The sequence below is a fragment of the Ipomoea nil genome, unplaced genomic scaffold (assembly GCF_001879475.1).
Source record: "Ipomoea nil cultivar Tokyo-kokei standard unplaced genomic scaffold, Asagao_1.1 scaffold0666, whole genome shotgun sequence".
Taxonomy (NCBI): domain Eukaryota; kingdom Viridiplantae; phylum Streptophyta; class Magnoliopsida; order Solanales; family Convolvulaceae; genus Ipomoea; species Ipomoea nil.
The window spans coordinates 1,463,383-1,469,558 of NW_017617094.1; positions in this window are offsets into that span (position 1 = coordinate 1,463,383).

Consider the following 6,176-nt stretch of genomic DNA (forward strand, 5'->3'; position numbering starts at 1 on the left):
TTTGGCTTAAGGCACACGTATAGCAGTGTGTATGTATAAATATAACTCCTATAAATCTCCAAAAATTAAGCACCACTCTCTAAATCAAAAAATTGAAGCACTACTCTCTAATATGAGGCGAAATTATTTACATCGCGGTCCAATTGATACCACTTTGTTAACTTATCAAAAGTTTCATCGATCAGAGTCGGTATGGGCGAAACCATAGTACAGAGCGCAATTGTCATGTGTACATTATGCGAGTGGTGCATTTCGTAACGTTCTTTTGAATGAACACGTACAAGATTTGTTACGCGAATAAGGTTTTCTTTCAATGACACGGTTATGTAACATGAAACTTGATCATCACCAAATCACTACATTAGTTGAGAGGTGGCGGCCTGAGGTACATGCGTTCCACATGTCGTTTGGTGAGGTAACAATTACTCTACAAGATCTTGAAGTCCTTTTAGAGCCAAAAATTGATGGAAGGCCATTGGCTGGGAATATTGAAAAAACAATAGAAGCCCTTTTTTTTTTTTTTTTTTTTTTTTTTTTTTTTTCCAAATTCAGCATTTCTTAGGTTTTACACCTCTAGACGATGATGATTTCTTTGTTAGTTTTTTAAATAAACTCGTTTTAGAAAATCACGTTGCTGGCATTAACATTGATGAGGCAAATGATGAAATTTTGCAACAATACGTGCATGGCATTATTTTATTATTTATGGGCGGGTTGTTATTTCCTGAAACATCCCGAAATAAGGTAAAATTATGTCTATTGGATAAATTAGAGGTCCATTCTACTGCCGGACAATATAGTTGAGGATCAGTAGTGATCTCATACTTATACAGAGCACTTTGTAGAGCGTCAAATTACGAGCATTCCGTTGTTGGGGGTTGCCTAACTTTGTTACAGTTGTGGGCATGGGAGCGCTTGCCTTGTACACGTCCTGCTGGCGTGCTTCCACTCATGAACATAAATGATGGACCTTATGGTGCACGGTATGTTTGCTAATTTATATCAACATTAAATATACCTTAAGTTTCAAAACTGAACTAAACACATATTATTTCATATGTAGGTGAAATTGTCGACACTCTTGGACATTTACATCGAGCCACACATACAGAACATACCGGGATGAGTTTGATAGATGTCAAACTAATAAAGTATGCATATATAAATACTTTTGGACACTCTTGGATATTTACATCTAACCATTTGAATAGATACTTTTATATATATATATATATATATATATATATATATATATATATATATATATATATATATATATATTGTTTAATGTGGTTAGATAATTAAATATGTAGATAAGTAATTAATTCGTTTTGTGTAGTTTGTATGGATGCCAAACGATGTTGACACATTGCCAGTATGTTGTCGGGAGGGGCAACAATTGTGGACGGCACGAGTGCCATTAATATTTTTTTACGTCGTCGAGTGGCATTATCCCGATAGAGTTTGTTGGCAATTTGGTGGATACCAAAACATCCCTCTCCATGTTGACTTCGATCCTAATTTCCACAGATTGGATGGTCGTAATAAGAATCAAGATTGGGCTAATTACCATCACATATATGTTGCATTGTGGGAACATCGTTATGATAACTTGGTAGCAATTGCACCTCATACCCCATTAGGTCCATACGTAAGTCAAGCTTACGAACATTGGTTCTATAGGGTTGGGTGGCGTTTAATTGGTAACCCTGATCATCATCAAACCGAAGGATACTTACATATGACCCCTTCATATGCTGCTACGGTTTAACTCAAGATCTCTTCATATATTATTTTTAAAAATGTTTTTATTTGACTTTTTTGTCCACTAATTAAACTATGATTAGGTTGAAGCTTTGCGACACATTAACATTGTTGGTGAAATTGCGAAGAAGCGCGAACAAAGTGGCGAGTATACGAATTTAATGCAACAAATTGCCCGAGATGAACTTAATAGACTCAACTACGGTTACCTCATGGATTTCCCTCAGAATAACGAGGAAATTTTTTACTAGCCTATTCATCAAGTTCGAACCGGGGACAGAAGACGGGACGTAAACAGACGCGGTGGTCCAGCTTAGGGTAGTCATCGACGTCGGCAAGTTCCACCTATCAACCTTAACGCCGTCGCTCCAATCAATGCCGATGTTGAACAAGAAGCGGTAGGCGATGATGATCCAGCCGGTTATTAGCAAGACGATTATGGAACGCAATATATGGGAGATATCACGCAACATCAGGTTCACTAATCTGGAATACTTGTCACATTTTCTTTGGCCTTACTGGTATTTGCCCTGCTTTATCTAAAACATATTAAAAGTGAAAGCTAATCAATTACTTTCTGAGGATCGCCGGCTTGGGTAGCAGTCGCAGGAGCCGCATAAAGGGTTAGTTCCGGTGGTGGGGAAGTACTGGAAAGTTGCTGCTAATAGTTTTTTTTTTAAGACCAATATCTATGTTTTTTTAAGTTTAATACTGTTTTAGCTTGCAACTTTCCTTTCATCTGAATGAATGATATTTTGTTTCTAAATTTAAGTCTTCCTTAAGCTAACATTTATAATATATAATCTATATCTATAAATATTAATCACACTTACCATATAATTATTAATCTCATATAATATATATATATATATATATATATATATATATATATATATATATATATATATATATATATATATATATATATAGGAGCAGTTCGAATCTTTTGCTTTGATACCAAGTTGGTATCAGAGCAGTACTGATACTGCTAATTCTACGTAAGCAATATAAAATAACACGAGACCAACTAAAGCAAGTAAAATCTTTATTGATCCCGGTAAAGGCCCTAAGTACAATCTACTTGGCTGCTCTGAGTACCGACTGACTGCGGTCGGGATTCTCTAACAACAACCTATCGATCGTCCCAAAAGTCCTTTACACTGTAGCCACTGTGGGTATTTATAGCCGCTATGCCGGGGACAGGATTCCAGCCGTTCGGCATGTCCTCCACGTAGCCACCACGTGTCATCCTCCCGGGTGTCATGGCTGTCGATGTAAAGAGCCGCCACGTGTCCGTTGTCAGCTCTTTCGCCAGAGGGCTACCGCTCGGTGGTCGACACCGTCGCTCGGGCAACTCCCGGCCATTCCCGACCGGGGTCTTCATGGAAAAAGCCCGACCTGCCACCTGCAAAGATCACAAGAGAAAGACAAAGGCAAGTCGGTCGTGGTGGAGCTTATGTCGGTCGGGATATTCCCTACCAAGAGCCCCCCAGCCCGGGCCTTTTTGATCAGCCGGGAAAAAACGGGACGGGATGAAGAAGCCCAACCGTCAGCCACCAAGCCGACCTGCCAGCTGTCATTCCTTCCTACGCCACGTGTCGGCCTCTGCCGGCCTCGGCGATCCCATCCGTCGCCTCGGATTCAGCGCGGGTCGTGTCAGGCAAGTTGGCCCATTTCCCGCCTAAATGCCCTCCTATAAATAGGCCCTTGAGGCCCTCATTTGAACTTTCCTCACTCTTTTGCTTCAGTCGGTATCCTCTAAGAATCCCGAGCAGAGCATCTCAGCAAGGCGATCAAGCAGAGCAAAACTTCAGATCTTCTTCAAAGTTTCCTCACTCGGTAAGCTCTTAGTTCTTTGCTTTTTGTTTACTCTCCACTTAGCGTAGAAGTAGGATAGCACTAACTTCGAGCTAACTCCCCGAACCCTGTACTAACTCCCGACCGACCTTTAGGTAGAACTATGTCGGACTCGGATAGCCAAAACGCATCGATCGCGGATTACGACGAGGAGGTCGAGCACCTCAGCGACGAGGAGGTGGACATCATGTCCTACTCCCCCGAAGCTATCAGCCGACCGGGTCCTTCTCCCGAGCGGGCCGCCGCACAAGACACGTCGTCCAGCTCATCCGGGTCGTCGAGCTCCAGCTCAAGCGGATCGGGGAGCTCCGACGAGGAAGAAGAAGGAACCACGTCGGGGAAACAAGGATCTCCGACCGAAGGCGTTAGGGAAACGCCCACTCGGGTGGTTGGGGACCACCCGAGTCCGGCCCCCGAGCCGACCGAAGAGGACACGGCCGGGCCAGCCGCCCCAGCCGTCGCTGAGTTCGAGTTCTTGAACAGCGAGAACGTCGAACAGCAAATGAGCCAGCTCACCAAGGGCGAGGCGGCTAGGATTGCCGAAAGGCTCGTGGGTCGGGTAGAATTTGACACTAGCCGGCAGCTGGGGAACGTCATCGATCGGCATCGGGGCAAATGGAATGGGATGCGCTATGACAACCTGATGGCCCCGATCGCCATTCCCTTCACCCCCCTCCTGAACGCCTTCTTGGCCTATTACCGGGTCGTCCCGGCCCAGATCTGCCCTAACGCCCACCGGATCCTCGCCTGCTTCCCGCAGATATGCGCTCGGCACGAGGCCGAGTGCACGATGGAGTTGTTCAACTTCATCTACCAGGTCAAAGTCCTCCCGGGCAACTATGGAGGCGGGTTCCTGATGTTGCAGTCCCGGGCCGATATGTGCGCGATCAAAGGACTGCCCGGGAACAACAGGGGGTGGAAGAACAGGATCTTCTCCCTCAAATACGACCCTTGGATCCTCCCGGTTGATCGCGCTTGGAGCACCCACTTTCGGAAACAAGTGGTGCCGGTCGAGACGCAAGCGCTGAGGGACACGGTCAGCCGGATTTCGAGCGAGGTGCATGAATACACAATCTTCCGGACGGCCGAAAGTCTCGAGGCGGCTCAACTCCCGCCCCCCACATACGAGCTGCCGGAGAAGTACCTGCCCGTGCCGATGGGCGTGACGGTCGCCAAACCTGCGAGGCGAACGAAGAAAGGTTTAACTCGAGCTAAACCCCCCCCGACTCATTTTTATGCCTTGACCACACTAACGATCTTCTTTGTTTTGCAGCTATGGCAAAATTCGGCGATGAAGACACCGCCCTTCCCCCGCCCACGAAGATCTCCCTCGGCGGGAAGAAGAAGGCCAAGACCAAGGCAGCCGGGGAAAAGGAGATTCCCACTGCCCGACCCCTAAGTGCCTCGACCGTGTCGACGGGCGAGGGCTTCATCGTCGAGCAGCCCGACGTTTTGGTCACCCGGGTGGAGGTCGCCCGGGGCAAGGAGAAGGTCGCCGACCAGGGCGCGACCGAGGTGGGCAGCCTGAAGCGCCGCCGTGAGCAACACAGCCCGAGCCCTTCGGTCGGGCGAGAGAGGGAGTCGACGTCCGTGCTGGCACGGATCGGCAACGCCGCGCCAGCCCGAGTGGATCTGGGGAAGATGACCCCGACCCAGGTGGCTGAACGGATCGGCCACGATCTGGCCGAGGTGAGTTTCCCAACTTATATTCTTTGCCCAAGTGTTTTCGATCGGGCTAACCGGACGTCTCTTGTTTTGCAGATTTCCCGAGCTGCCCAGCTCCTACAAGGTCGAGCCATGCTGGCCGAGGAAGCTGATCACCACAAGAAGACGGCCGCGCGTCGCTTGAAGGAGATCAAGGACCTCCAAGCCGAGCTGGAGAAGACCCAGAAGGCCCCGAAGAAGGGCGACGAGGAGCGGGTTCTTGCCGAGAAGGTCGCCAGCCCGGCGATCGGAGAGGCCAAGGAGCTGAAGGCCCAGCTCGAGAATCTGAGCGAGCTGGCACGGGCAGCCTTCAAAGACAAGGACTTGGGCTCGGCCTTCCTCACAGCAGCCCGGGGAACAGAGATCGGGGAAGAGCTGATCGTCTCGTTCGGTCGCTGGGGCTTCACGGCCGGGAAGCGGAAGATGCTTGAACGAGTCCGTTCTCGGCTGGAGCAGGCCCTGGACGGGGAAGACCTTCAGCTGGTCCTCTCGGTATTACCCCCGGACCTAGCCGATCCCGGTCCCTCTCCCTTCGCCCCAAAAGCCAAGGCGGCCGAGCCTGGAGCGTCAACGGCGGCCACCCCGAGCGGAAAAGAACCGGCCGCCGGAGCTCGGGAGACGAAGAAGTAGAATAGGCTCCTTTCTTCTTCTTTGATCGGGAGCCCGGTCCCGAATTGTACCGGGCAACTTTTTGTTTGTTAATAAAATTCATTTTTGCTCTAACTCGTGTTATTCGTTCTTTCGTTTCCTTGCTTTCAATTTGCACACACCGATCATAATCACTCGACCACCTGGCCTCTAGACCCGGTCTCGTAATACTCGGTCCGTTCAACGCCCGACCTACGACCTTA